Genomic DNA, 15,791 nt, shown 5'->3' with positions numbered 1-15,791 from the left:
ATTTTTCATTCATTTGGTAGATGAGGAAACAGAAAACTTAAGTGGTTTGCTCAGGGTCACACAACTAGCCAGTGTCAAAGACAGGATTTGAATTTAGCTCATTCAGGGGTGGCTAGATAGTATGATATATACCATATAACTCGATCCAGAGTCAGAAATATCCGCATTCAAATTTAGCCAAGATAGTTATTCGCTCTCTAATCTTGGGCAAATCACTTTTTCATCGCCTGCCTTAGTTTCCTTATTTGCAAAATGGTGATAATAGCTACAGCTTCCAGAGTTTTTTTTAGGATAAAATGAGATATAATTTATAAAGTGCTTTGTGAACTTTAAAGTGCTCATTATTATGATTATGATTATTATTATCATTATTATTATCTCTGATTCCAGGTCCATCCCCCTAAGACCATTCTGTGCTATTTTTCCTTTAGTGGGAATGAATGATTTGATTTTAGAAAAGAAATCATCCTAGAACCCAACAACAGACCCCTCTGTATACCATCACTGTCCTTTTTAAGGGATTGCTCTGTTGTATAAAGCAAGGTAATGTAGTCTGTAATTTGAGACACAATAGGACAGGGTCTTTGACCAAAAAAGATGGCGCACTTAATCCATTACGGCGAATTCAGCCTGTTAACTGTCCTTAAACTCAGAGCTGCTGTATCTAAGGATAGGTAAGGGGAAATGCTGCTAATCTGGCTGAAGTTAAAAGGCTGAAGTGGTACTTGGGGATGGAACTGTACAGTCTTCCTTTCTCTCGCCCTCCCCTATTTAGCATTTGGAGAATTAATACAGACTCTCAAACTTTTGGAGCTCAAGGGAATCTTCCGACTAAGCAAGTCTATTCCCATCTCTTTCTCCTCTCAGTGAAGTCCAGGGTCCTGCCTGACTGCTGACTTTACATCCTTGGCTGGGGCATGAATCAGCACTTTTGCCTGGCTCTGATGCTTTAACCAAGGAATCCATTTTTTTAAAGGGAAGTGAGAAGTCACCTGTCAGTGATCTGGGAGCTGATTTTCCCTATTTGTAGATTATCCTGCCTGATTATCTGGTACTTTCCTCCTTTGCTTCATATTTAGTTTTTTCCATCATTTTATCAGCCCCTCCATCACAGTGAACTAAGTCAGAGAAGAGGTAAAATTCTGCAGCAGTTCATCCCAGGACTTTTTTTTTTTTTAATTAAATTTTTTAATTAAATGTCTTTTAGGAGATTCTGTATGTAGAGCTTCCTTAAATATGGTATTGAATATATGTTGATATTCTTTCATAGAATTCATTCAGCTCTAAAACAACAAAATTAAAACCAAATGCTTACAACAAATAAAATCTGTTTTCCAGTGCTGAAATAATTCTGAAATAGCTCAAATGAACGTAGGGGAGAAAAAATCAGCAGGTGTAGAATTTTAATTCATATTTTTACTGCTTACAATTCACATACCTTATTGATTTTTGTTTGTTTGTTTTTTTCTTTTGTCAGCAGAGTATTTGAAAGGATGGCAAACGAAGGCAAAAAAGCTGGATTTTCAAGCTGCCATTTCCATGAGACCAATGTTCTAAGTTCATTTTCCAGATGAACTATTTTTAGTGTCTACATTAAGAAAAAAAAAATCTTGGACCCATAATGAAACTGTATGAGTTAGAAATTAATTTAATGGAAAACCTTGCTCAGACTATATGATATTCCAGTGTGGGTAATGTGTATGGTGCCTCTTGGAAGAGCTACTAATGTAGTGCTTTCAGTCTTCTGGAGGACACTGGATTTGAGCATCTTTAAAGCAATGCAAGGAACCCTAGTTTGAATGTCAGCCTGATCACTTTTTATCCATATGACTTACAGCAAGACGCTGTACTTTTTCTCAGCTGTAAATTGAATAGGGGCAGACTATATGACCTCCAAAGTTTTTTTTTTTTTCAGACTTTTATGTTTCTTTTATCTACATGCAAAGATCTAATCATGAGTCATCCATTTTTCTCTTCCTCGTTGGCTTCTGGGGCACCCAATTTTCCTTGGAACCTATCCAGATGACTTTGGTGTTTTACTTTAAAGTAAACTTCCTCCTCAAAAAAACCCCACTCCAACTTTTACTAATTGTTTTCCTTCTCTGATCGTTTATGCCAATCGAATCCGTCAAACATCCTGATCCTTCTTGGTCTCTGAGCATGTTTGGCATCTTAGGTTCAGAGATCTGATGCCCCAAATCCCTAATTGTCTGTCACTGACTACCATAAAGAGATGACCTGTGTTGGCATATATTACTTATTTGCTTTCTGTATACTACCATATTTTGTAGTGATTTGAGGATTTTCTTATCAAGGGAAAAAGAATATATATCTTTTTTTATTTATTTATAATTTTTTTTTCACAGTATATATGCATGAGTAATTTTTTTTTTTTTATAATATTATCCCTTGTATTCATTTTTCCAAATTATCCCCTCCCTCCCTCTACTCCCTCTCCTAGATGACAGGCAATCCCATACATTTTACATGTGTTACAATAAAACCTAGATACAATGTATGTGTGTAAATACCATTTTCTTGTTGCACATTAAGTATTAGATTCCGAAGGTATAAGTAACCTGGGTAGATAGACAGTAGTACTAACAATTTACATTCACTTCCCAGTGTTCCTTCTCTGAGTGTAGTTATTTCTGTCCATCATTGATCAACTGGAAGTGAGTTGGATCTTCTTTATGTTGAAGATATCCACTTCCATCAGAATACATCCTCATACAGCATTGAAGTGTATAGTGATCTTCTGGTTCTGCTCATTTCACTCAGCATCAGTTGATCTAAGTCTCTCCAGGCCTCTCTGTATTCCTCCTGCTGGTCATTTCTTACAGAGCAATACTATTAAGAATATATATCTTAAAAAGGGGAGGAAGAAAAAATATACACACACATATGTACATACAGACAAGCAAAGTTCATATAGATAAATAGAAGTAGGTTTCCCAAGTTAAAGAAAGAACTATTTTTTACTTTGAAGCTGAGAAGGTGGATCTTCTGATGTCCTTTTCTGGGTTACTTATGAAAGGTTTTGATTTCTTGGTGTGAGTTGGCTGGCATGTTGAATTCTGTCCATTTTGGGCATTGCAAAAGACCTCGGAATTTCACATAGGCTGACAATTATACCTGAACTGCTGACTGTCACTGTTTTTAGTCATAAAGCTGCCCCTGGGATGTTTCTTAATTCCTAGTATAGGAATTGTGCTTCTCCCATAGCCCCATGCTGCTTCATATTCTGTGTGTGTGTGTGTGTGTGTGTGTGTGTGTGTGTGTGTGTGTGTGTGATGGTTTTTTGATGAGCTGGGATGATGGAGGAATAGTGTAGTGTGGAGAGAAGGGTGTTATAGATTGGAGAAAACGGTAATATTAACAATAGCTAGCATTTATGTAAGGTTTAAAAAATGCTTTATATGTGTTATCTCAATTGCCTCTCCCAGAAACCCCAAGTAGGTGCTATTATCCACATTTTACAAATGAGAAAACTGTGACAGTTTTAAGTGACTCTTAAGGTCTCAAGGGTGAAGGGTCTGAAACAGGATCGGAACTCAGTTCCTTCCTAATATCAAATCCCATTATCTATGTGTTTGTATCCAGGAATTCCATTATGTTCATTATCCTGAGTCTGGAGTTAAAAAAGCCAAGGTTTTTGCCACTTCAGACAAATATTATTATCTCTGTGACCTTGTGAAAGTCACTCTTTGAGCCTCAGTTTCCTCATTTGTAAGATGGGACAATAATACCTGTAGAACCTACCTTATAGGATTGTTTTGAGGGTCAAATAAGATGTTCTAACAAAGTGCTTTACAAACTTTAAGGCCCTAAATGTCTGGTATGTAATACATCTGTTCTGTATATATCTCTATATATAATTGCCATCGAGAAATGGATTTTCATGTAGAGTGACATATGTATTGAAATTCATTTGTAGAGTAGCAGTTTCTATGGCAAATACGGTCTCTGTGGGTGGGTGGGAGGGGCCTGGGCTTCCTGGTGGTAGGCCAGGGCCAATTCGAAACCAAATCCATATGTCTGTGGAATGTTGTGGAATTTTGAATATAGTTCTGTAAGTGGATTCATATTTTTTTTTTTCCTCTTCCAATTGCTGTTCTAGACACATATTGGAATTCATAGAATGATAAAAGCTTTGGATTTTTTAAAAATGGATTTTGTGCAATGTTACTCAGCTCTTAAGTGAAAGGAGTCATGGGAGCAGGCCCCGAATAAATTTTTTTCCCTTTTTCCTTTTCTATGGCCCTTCATTGTTTCTGTAATGTCATCTCAGAGTCGATATCTTCTATAAACAGGTGACTATTGATACTCTAGTCCATTGCTGTCAATATTGACATAGAGAACCACAAATTAATATTATCTATGATACTGTGTTTTTTATTTGTTTGATTAAACATTTCTCACATTTTGATCCCATTCAGTCAAATTCAAGAGTTTTGCTGGTCTCTGCTCTATTACTGCAGAGTAACTCATCCATCAAAAATGTCTGGTGGTCAAGTCAATAAGCATTTATTAACTACCTGCTGTATAGCGGGCACTGGCAAATTAAGACAAATACCCCCCCCCCCCAAAAAAAAAAAACAAAAAACTTACTGTCCAATATAAGGAGACAAGTAACTATTTATAAATAAGATTAATTAGAAATAGTCAAAAGAGGGAAGGCAGTATCATTAATTAAAGGCTTATTGTAGAAAATTGGATTTCAGCTGAGACTTGAAGAAAGTCAGGAGGTGGACCTGAGATTTGTTGTTGCTTAATCATGTCTGACTCTTTGTGACTCTATTGAGGGTTTTCTTGATGATGATGCTGAAGTGGTTTGCCATTTCCTTCTCCTGTCCATTTTACAGATGAGGAAACTGCGGTAAATAAGGTAAGTGACTTGCTGATGTTCAGACAGCTAATAAGAGTCTGAAGGCAGATTTGAACTCAGATCTTCCTGATCTTTTATCCACTGCAACACTTAGCTTGTGTTTTGTGTCTGTTATTGTCTCTCTGTTTCTCAATTGGTTAACTTTAAAAAACTTTGTATTATTTCTGTGTTAAATAAGATCTTCAGCTTAGATTTTACAGAAGCCTCTTTGTTACATGCATGTTTACAACCCCCTCTCTTCAACCCCGCTAGAGCACATCTAATTAAATTGTCCAACAACTTTACCTCCTTTTTTAAGCACAGAGTAAATGTTCAATCAAGGCTTACTGGTTGAACAACTCTTCCACTTGGGACCAAGGGCAACAGTGGCAGAATTTGCAGTGCCTCAGTCTAGCCAAAAGCATGTCCTTTGTTTGGAGGCTGGAATATTCCCCCTATGACATTCATTTTCTATTCTGAGATCATTTCATTTTTATTATTTGCCTGGTCACAGCACAAACTATTTAAGGCCTTTTGGACCAAATTTAGAGTCTGCCTGATTCCAAGATTCATTTGGAGTCTGAGAGCCTGGGTTTCTTTTAGTCTTTGATTTCATTAAACTCCTTAAAAAAGATTCTTGAAAAAGTTGATGTATTTAGCACAATTGTGTGTTTTTTTTAAACACAACTTAAGATCGAGAGACTTTGTAATTGTAGATAGTGTTGGAAAAAAAAAGAGCAAAAGATTCTGTCAACAAATTGGGTTGGGACAAGGACAAATATTCCTTGAGAAAGAGGCTCACTTCTTTGATCTTCAGCTTCCATCAAAGCTCATGCAGTTATTTTTCCTTTTCCTCTCCTGATTTCTTTCAATTCCTGCTCCTCGTCATCCTAGTTATTAATTCCCCCCCCCCCCAATTTTTTTTTTATCTTGTATTTCTGTGTATGAATTATATCCCTTTGGAGAATGGAAACTTTATATGAGCCGTCATTGTTTTTCTCTGGTGTCCTCTGTGCTTTGAACACAGTAGGTGCTTAATAAATGTTGAATTGAATTGATAACTGACAGTGAACCATGGCTGGATTCTTCCCCCATATCCACTGCTTACATTGCAGAATAATTCATAGTTGAGAAAAGCACTTGGCAACTTTTAATGTGATGTACAAATAAGCTGTGGCCTAGTGATTGAAGTGCTGGGTCTGGAGTCAAATTCTGCATGGGATACATTTTCTAGCTCTCTGACCCTGGCAAAAATCACTTTAATTCTCATGGTCTCAGTTTTTTCATCTATAAAATAGGGATAATAATAGCACCTACCTTCTAGTATCTTACTTTTTGTAAAGTGTTTTGGAGACTTTAAAAGTGCTATTTAAATGGTATATGTTAGTATTTTTTTTCAGCCATAGAGACATTGTGTGCCATTGTGTGGAGCCATACCAAGTTTGGTAAATGTCAAGTTGGCTGAAATAGAAGAGTGTGTGAAGGGAACTAATGCACAGTAAGCCTGCAAAAGAGTCAGACTATGCAACTGTTTGGATACCAACTTGAAGAGCTTATATTTTACTCTGGAATGTGTAGAGAGCTGTAGAATAATTCTTAAATTGAGGAGTGGTCAGGTCAGACTTAATGCTTTAGGGATATCATTCAGCTGTTAAATATCAGAGTTTAAAAAGGGAAAAGCTTTAGAGGTAGGGAGACATGTTTAGAGGATATGTTAGCAGTCCTGCATATAAAAGCATGTTGTTGTCTGAACGTTTCTGCAATTTTGGTTGTAGTTCTGGTCTAGTAACCTCAAGAAAGAGGTGTTTAAAATAGGCAGGTGTGAGAGAAGGCCAGGTAAAAATAAGACTTAAGGACTGTGAGACCCTGGGCAAGGTACAATATCTGTCTGCTTCAGTTTCCTCATTTGTAAGATGGGGATCCTACTAGTACTTTTCCTTAAAGGGTTGTTTATGAAGATACGATGAGATTAAAAATATTTGTAAAATAGTTAGTACAGTACACACAGCACATAATAGGCTCTCACTAAATGCTTTCCTTCTTTCTTTCCTCCTTCCCTTCTTATTTCCTTCTGTAAGGCTTAAAAAAAGAAAGGGCCAGGGAGAGGAATTGATTGAAACCTTATAAAGTCCAGAATGGTGTAAATAAGATATACACTGACTTGGTTTTTAAATCCTCATCAATAGATGATGGGAAATCAACAAGCTTTTATTCAATACCTCTTTTTTCTTCTTCTTTTTTTTTTTTTTTTTTTTTGGCCAGACACTGCTAAATCTGGGGGCTACAAAAACAAAAGTGTGTTAAAAATGAAAATAGAGTGTAAGCTTTTTGAGAGCAGGGGCTTAATCTCTTTTAAATCTTGAACAAAGTTTATTTCAAGGAAAAGGAAGAGCTATTTTATCCATTAAGTTACTTGTGAAACCTATTTTTTGGTAAGAAGAATGAATTAATATAAATGCATTCAAACAAATGTTTGGACACATTTAGGGATGACCAGATTATCCATGTGAATGAGGAGAAGCTTAGAATAGTTTTAACCTTTAAGGCTAGTGTTTTTAACCTTTAAGGTCCACCATGCCTTCTGTGACATGTGGTTGGCAACAAAATAAATGCTTTCTGGATGAGTTGGACCAGTTGGTAAGTTCCCAAATAAGTAAAGAAAACCCTTGAGAATGAATGAATGAATAAAAAAGCACTTATTAAGTTCCTACCAGGTGCCAAGTCCTGTGCTTTGCATTAGTATCACTATTCTCAGAGCCAGAGGTGGAAAGGAGAGGAACCTTGGGAATGAGAGCAGCATGATTAGGTTTGGCTCAGTGAGATATGGAGAACTTTCGGGGCCCCAAGGTGAGGGGCTCATAAATATGGTCTTTGAAGGTGGGAGGATGGGAGACCAGAAAAGCTGAAGCTGATCTTCAAGTTCCCTTTGTAGCTGTAAGATTCTCTGATTCTTACTCCTTTCAGTTGGTGGCTTTCGTTGGTGATAATGCTATCGGCTGAAGGAAACTTTTTATCAAGTGACATGCTACAGATGAAACGAATGATCTGGATTGTCACTTCTTTCTCTCTTCCCTGAGGCCACAGAGAGTCCTGCTGCGGTCTCCTCCCGCTGGTATAGCCTCCATCTAGCAAACCCCTTTCCAGGGGGCAGATGGTCCTTGAATGTTTCCCAGATGTCATATTTATATCCTTTCTCTGGTCTCATTCTAGATGCAGTGTATACATAATGATGCTATAGCGCTTGCCTGTTGCAGCCGTCCAGTCCCACCCTGTCCTGCTTCTATTAACAAAGCTGTATGCTATTTTGGAGGAGATGAACTGAGTACCACTTATTTTAAGTCAGGATGAAAATAACTCATTTACTCTCGTTTGGATCTACCCCACTTGGAGAGACGCTTTTGCATCATTCTCTCAAAGGCAGATATCGCCGAACCTGAAGCCTGGTATTTTTCCCCCATCTTATATCTGTGTACTTTTTAGTGAGACAATTTAAAGGCAGACATCACTGGAAAGGGAGTTGAGAGATCACAGGCTCTCCTGTCTGGTTTTATGGAGAATATGAGAGTGTTTATATTTTTTATGACTCTTTCCTCCCAAAGTTGCCAACTAATGCAGAATCACTGTGGCAAAATGGAGTTGGAATGTTTGGGAAAGCCAGGGCTTCCTCTCCTTTCTCACGGAAGAGAAATCTATGCACATGTGTCTTGGTTCTTTCCGAAAGACTTCTCCAGACACTTTAAAAATTATTCTTGCGCTAGACTTTAATTTTGATAAAATTTCATTGTCGTAAAATATGAAGATGAACCTAATGTCCCAGGATATTTTGTGTTCATGTCCATCATACTGTTAGATCAAAAAAAAAAAAGTTTTTTTTTTTGGTGAAGGGAAGTAGTCGTTCCATTCTTATGATCAGTACATCAGAAATTCCAGTATGGAAACACTTTCCATCGCATCATGATATAGTAGAAAGAATACCGTCACTGTTTGTCTCTAGAAAGAGCACTTCTAGAGTTAATGGCTCCGGGTTCAAACCTTACTTTCAATGCTTACTGTGTGTGTGAGACTTTAAGCAAGTCATTGCATTTTTCATTGCCCCCCTTTTTCTCATCTAAAATGAAGGGGTTGGGGCAGCTAGTGCAGTGGATAGAGCATCAGCCCTGAAGTCAGGGGGACTTGAGCTCAAATCTGACCTCAGACATTTAACACTTCCTGGCTGTGTAACCCTGGGCAAGTCACTTAACCCCAATTGCCTCAGGAAAAAAAAAATAATAAAATGAAGGGATTGCATCCAGTGTTCGCTGCAGACTTCTCTATTTGTGTTCTTATGATTGGCTGCAAGTCACTTATAATTCAGGATTTTCCAGGATTTCCTCCTGTCTTATATAGATACCCATATTTCTCATGGAGAGCAAAGAAATGTAAATGCTAATAGTAATTATTTTTATTATAAAAATTAAGCACCTACTGCATGCCAGGTCAGTGGATTTGCAATCAGAGAACCTGGCTTCAGATTCCAACTTAATTACTTACTAACATATGACCCTGAACAGGATTTCCTTTCTCTGGGCTTCTGCTTCTTCATTTAATGATCAGGTTTGCTCAGATTATCTCTGACATTCCTTCCAGCTTCCAAATGAGGACCTTAGTAAAGGATTGAATTGAATTCAACAGAAAACAGTTGCTTAAACATTCCCAGAAGCCTAGGCTGGAATCATGAAAACCCAGATTTCTTTTGCTGGGTGACCCTCAAGCAGGCAGTGAGCCAGGGCCTACCACAGGACTGTGGCTATTATTGGGACCCCCCCTCCTCTCCACTCGGTATCAGGAGGCTGCTTCCAGCCTCCCACTTCGGAACTCTTTGGCTGTTGAGAGGCTTCTGGGAGGTTTATCGATGAGCTGCTTTATTTAGCCTCAGCAGCAGGTGCGGAGCAGATAGTCCGGAGCAGAAGTTTCCTCGACATTTCCTTCCCTCCACGTTTCACCCGGGCCACAAGCTAGCTCAGTCTCCTCACATTGCCACCTCAGATGCCAGCTAATGGAAATTTGGGGATGTGGGGAGTTGACTCGGAGGATTTGGACATATGTTCTTTGTGTTTAAATCAACAGAAAAAATTGCTCTTGTAACCATCCAGTCTGCTAACTTAGAGTTCTTCCCTATCCACATGATGGCGAGAACCGTTTCTTTGTACCTTCCCCAAAGCCCATCGGCACTGGGCATGCCATTCCAAATGCCCCGTACACCTCTCAGGTGAGTACGGGAGGTCAGAGGAAAGACAGAATCAACCAAAGCATAATCACTTATTTACACAGCAATGATTAATCGTTTTATATAACTAAGACATGCCAGCAATTTATAATAGTGTGGGAACAAAGGTCACATTGGTACCCTTCCCCCAGCCTTCCCCTCCTTCAAAAGTGCTTTAGTTGAGCACTTTTGGATGATGGTCCATAAATGGGAACTAAATATAGAAAATATAATTTGAAATATCTTTGTAGAAAATAAATGGTGTGTTGTACTTTATTTACAGAAGGCAAAAAGTGCTGACACATCTACTTCTCTCATTGTTTCATATTCAGAATTCCTTTGCCTCCAAGGAGCTGTGCAGCTCTGAGCACCGCACATCTCATCGATCCATGCTCTGAGACTCAGTTTCTTCTTCTGTAAAAAAGGATAAGCATTATCTCTTAGAGCTGGACTCACTGAGTTGATGTCGGGATAAAAGTGGGAGGCCAGTGTTGCTTAGTGAATTCAGAAAGTTGGTTAGCTTTTAGCACAGTGCTTGACACATAGTAGGCTCTTCAGAAATGTTAGTTGAATGAGTCTCCTTATGTCAGAGGCCGACCCATGCTGCTTGTGTGGGCCCTGGCAAATCACTCGGTCTCTCTGGACCCCGGGCAACTTAAAGGGTTGGAAGTCTAAGCTGGCAGGAGTGATTTCCTCCAACCATGAAATCAAACATCCAGTCCAAAAAACCAAAAACGCTGGAAGCATTTTAAAGGTGTCTGTTCAACGAGCAAGAAGTAATATTGATGAACCTTGGGCTTTGCTTGGCACTAAAATCTTGCATGTTTCGCATTCATTCTGATTGAGTCCAAGAATGTCTTCCAGCATGTGGGAATGGAAGCACTGTCAAAGTAGGAGGTGCTTTAAATGCTCACTATTTCTCCATTTCTTGAAATACAGTCACTACAAAAAATAGCAAATACTTCTTTAGTGATAATCCAGCAAAGACTGAATGAAGACTTGTTAGATGTGTTGTGATTCAGATTATTGTCAGGTTTGGATTCCCTTCCAACTCTGAGACTGTGTTTGTAGAAAATCCTTTGGGGAAATAATAATAATAATAATAACTGTTGTTGTTTGTACTTCTTCAAGAGGACAACAACAGCAAAAACAATAATAACTAACATGCATAAAGTACTTAATATGTTCAGGGCACTATGCTAAATTATTATTATTTTTTGACTTATTTTATTTTTTGTATTTAAATTTTTAAAATTTTCAAAACATATGTAAGAATAATTTTTTCAGCATTGACCCTTGAAAACCCTTATGTTCCAATTTTTGCCCTTCTTCCTCCTGACCCCTCCACTAGATCTCATGTAATCAATATATATTAAACATGGCGAAAATATATGTTAAGGGGCAGTGGATAGAGCACCTGGATCTGACCTCAGATACTTAACACTTCCTAGCTGTGTGACCCTGGGCAAGCCACTTAACCCCAATTGCCTCAGTAGCAATAACAAAAAAGCAAATATATATATATATATGTATATGTATATGTATGTGTGTGTGTGTGTGTGTGTGTGTGTGTGTGTGTGTAATCCAAAATAGGCATACACATTTATACAATTATCTTGCTGCACAAAGAAAAATCAGATCAACTGTGCCAAATTCTTTACCTTCTCCAAACCTTGTGATGTTTTTAATCTCCTTTTTATTAGAGAAAAGTGAAGCTTTTGAACTCAGGTCTTCCTGACTCAATGAAAACATTTTCAATTTAGCTAAAGTTAATGAAAGAGGCAGCTTTCTTTCTGTACCTTTTCAGCTACGAGAAAACCTAATGATGATGAGGATACTCATAATATAATGATAATAAATGATAGCTGCTTAAAATGTACACAATGTTTTATTTCATAGTGGTCCAGTGAGATAGATGCTATTCTCATTCTATAAATAAAGAAACTGAGGCAAGCATGACTTGTTCAAGGTGACATAACTAGTAAGTATCTGAGATCTGATCTGAACTCACAATGTCCTCCGATCTCCAAGTTTAGAACTTTTTATTGACTCTACCTCCTTATTGCCCATGAATTCCTAATACAAATTGAATTGACTCTTCACTTGATCTACTTTTGCCTCAAATTAAGTAGTACTAAGCATTCATTAAGCATCTACTGTATGCCGGGAGTATTAAGAAAGGAGGAGAGCATCTGTGTGTCAGGCAAAACAGACTGTAGCAGTGACGGGGTGGTTACTCGTGCCATCCCTTAACGGAAATTGATCCTGCCAACAGATAGGAGATCCTTTTTCTAAAAGGTTAAAGTTGTATTGAAGAAAAGGACTTTGTGAAGTGAACTATGGAAATGGGTGTTGTTTTAATGGATTGAGTTTGGTTTACATAGACAAGCATTCTTAGTAGTTTTATGTGGTAAGCCATTCTTTGGAGGTGGTTTCCCCCAGACTGCCCCTTAGACAATGTGTGGCTCTCAGCCACAAAAGTAAAATCTTGTTCGTATTAAATTATTATAATCAGTGTAAGTATCTTTGTCACCAGGGTGATAGAGATCAGCAGAAAAGTGCTAGGGAAGTAGCCGGCACGCTAGCTATTAGGGTTTGGATTTAAAGATTTGGAATGATTTGAAGGCACATCATGTATCAGTTAACTTCTTTGAAGACAGAGTTGGGGAAGGGTTTCCCCTGTTAACTGGACCTCCTTCTGGGACATCAATACTTCTCCATCCCATCCCCCCTTTTCAAAGCCTTTAGTTAAGTCTAGGTGGGGGAAAACCCTGTGGCCATTACTGTGGTTCTTGAATTTGACCTACCCCATTCTCTCTAGCATGCGTGACTTCCCCCTTTTAACCCTTCCCCCCCACGTCCACTGAGACTTCCCTTCACTGTTTGCTTTCTGAGGATTCAAACTCAGCTTTAATATACAGAATTTAATTTTTTAAAACACCCTCTCCCACCAATCAAAACATCTCACGAGAATGACGTGTATTTCAAAAGTGAATGATCTGAATGATATATGTTAACCAAAGGTGCATTAAATTAAAACATATATTAAGAAAAGGTATATTAGATTACATCTAATTTCCTTCAGCCAACTCCTGATATTAAATTATTTTGTAAACTTTCTTATGAACAAAATATTTTGGAAGTGTGTCTTAATGTATCGCTTGTTATCCTTGTTTCTTGGGAATCTTGACAGTGTGCTGTAAACTGATTATTACATCCTAAATTTAGGACCTTGGAAACCATCTAGTCCAGATTCCTCTTTTTATAGATAACTAACCCAAAGTAACACAAATAAAAATGGCAGAGGCAGAAATAGAGATCTTCTGCCTCTATTGTGGCACATGCCTCTATTTGGAGCTATTAAATCCTTTTGGGGTGAAGAAATGCAGACTGAAGAAATGGAATGGGATATAGAGTTTATCTGGAATGAATTTTCTTCTGATAATTAGTAATCAATACTTTTCTTCAGTTTGCAATTCCAGTGTTCCTTTCTTCTGTTCTACCTCCCCTCTTCTTCCTCCTTCTCTCTCTTTCCCAGTTTTTCAAACTTGTTATGAAATCTGTGCAGAAGTCACAACAAATGGGAAAATTAAGTGGACATTTTAGAACAAGTTAAGAGATAAGGCTCCATCTAGTGTATGAAAATATTATACAGCTAGAGAAAAATGATTGTACTGTCTGTATATATGTACATATGAATTTTCAGGGGTTTGGAGGGGGTGAGAAACTCCTGGATCAGAGCTTGGTTCTCTGACATTAGCAGCTTTTTGTCACTAAATGAGATTTGAATGAGTCTTGAACTGCGATTTTCCAGGCTCTGAGTCAGTCCCTTTGAAAATTCCATCATGTTGCTGGTCACATGTGTGTGTTTTTGTGAGATGAACTCCCCTTATTCCTGATTGTTTTTTAGGTGTTTCATTTGAATTATATAAAAATAAGTAGAAATTGTGTGTATGAGTATGTGTGTGTGTGTGTGGTGTGTGTGTGTGTATTCATGTATTATATATATGTGTGTATACCTACACACATTATTTCTTTTGATTTTAATTTTCTGGGTAGATAATTTTTATTAAATCAATGAGAATTATAATAAATGCCAGCACAAAGACTAATTTAGAGCCACATAGTAGTGGTAGTAGGAGAAGGGAGTGCTTCTTTTTGGAATTAAAAAAAATGGCCCTTTACCTCAAATTTTCAAGTTACTGAGAAACTCAAACATTTGGAACTCCCAAATTCCCCCAGTGCGAACAAGGAGATTCAAGTAGGTTGAACTCTCTAATCTCTAATATTCTTTCCTGTTCTCAGCTTTATGATCCTGGGTCCATGTTTTCTAATTTTATTTCAAGTTTTTTTCTTTTTTAAATTAAAACACTAAGTTACATAAACCATAGCTAGGTTATTGCCAAAAAAGGAAATCTACTAGAAAGTTCCCAGATCCTTCTTTGTGGACACAAAAAACAAACAAAGAACCAAAAACAAATGAAAAACTCAACAAACAATGGCAACCACCAAAACTGAGTACACGAGTCAAATTGTGCCCCCGGACCCTTTTGCGTAGTCAGTAACGCAAGCAGACAATGAACTTGGCACCCGAATAGGAGGCATCTTTATATAAGGATAGACAATTTCTCCAATGTATTGGATACAAACAGACTTTTCAGCATCAGGCATGCATGACATTTTCTTCCAACAGCTTTTCTTTCTCTTGAACAAATATATTTTTGTAGGCATTCCCAACAGACCCGGCTTTTCACTTGTATCACAGTTTGCTCTGTCCTAATGGCCAGGGGCCCTCCTGTTGTGTATACATTGTGTGTGACCAGAGCCAGGGATTAGAACTAGACCCACTTGTTATACTCATAATTCCTCACATAGTGTTCCTTAACCAGTTGTCATCATTAACCAATCCATCAGTTAGCAAGCATTTATTCACCACCTACCATGTGTCAGGTACTTGCTAAGAGATACAAAGGCAAAAATTAAACGGGCCCTGCCCTCAAAGGGCTTGCATTCTGCTATTTATAAGGGATTGTCTTTCTAGTTATTATAAGACTTAACCTTCCCTCCCTCTTTCTCTTAAAAATTCCCAAAGTGAACCTGCTCTCTCCCTGGAATTATTGCCTTTACTTTCTATATTGTCTTTTACAAGACTATGTGGAAATTCATATTGCTTCCATGAACCTCTCTTTTATATATTTTATTTTCCCCCAATTATATATTGAAACAATATTTGTTTTCTTTTTAAAAACTTTTAAATTAATGTTAAAATTAAATTTTATTATTTTTATTTATTATTAAAATTAAAAACAAATTAAAATTTTAATTTAAAATTTAATTAATTTAATTGTATCCTTCCCTCCTTGGTCTTCCCCTCCCTGAGACAGTAAACAATCAGATATAGGTTGCATATGTGCAATCATATAAAAAATTTCCGTATTAGTCATTTTGTACAAGAAGACTTGAATAGAAGAAAAAAAAAAGAAAGAATGTAAAAAATAGCATGCTTCAGTTCTTTCTCTGGTGGCAGATAGTATGTTTCATCATTAGTCCTTTGAGATTGTTTTAGATCATTGTATTCCTCAGAATAGCTAAGTCATTCACAGTTCTTCAGAATATTTTGCTGTGACTGATATGATGTTCTCTTGGTACTGTTCATTCTATTACGTATCAGTTTGTAGA

The 15,791-nt window shown here is 37.4% G+C and overlaps 1 protein-coding gene across 12 annotated transcripts in view; it reads left to right on the top strand.

Annotated features, from left to right (window-relative positions):
• The window catches only part of MITF (melanocyte inducing transcription factor), a 263,012-nt gene that overhangs the window by 110,094 nt on the left and 137,127 nt on the right, over positions 1-15,791 (top strand). Inside the window, exon 1 of one of the 12 annotated variants that reach the window (XM_074284122.1) lies at positions 4,868-4,888. The exons of the other annotated variants lie outside the window; for them this stretch is intronic. The gene's annotated coding sequence lies outside the window, so the exon portion shown is untranslated. Of the gene's footprint in view, positions 1-4,867; positions 4,889-15,791 lie in introns of those variants that run through there. 12 annotated transcript variants of the gene reach the window in all.

This window comes from Sminthopsis crassicaudata, chromosome 1 (assembly GCF_048593235.1).
Source record: "Sminthopsis crassicaudata isolate SCR6 chromosome 1, ASM4859323v1, whole genome shotgun sequence".
NCBI lineage: Eukaryota > Metazoa > Chordata > Mammalia > Dasyuromorphia > Dasyuridae > Sminthopsis > Sminthopsis crassicaudata.
The sequence above is the reverse complement of the archived record's forward strand: the minus strand, read 5'-3'. Positions and strand labels throughout refer to the sequence as shown.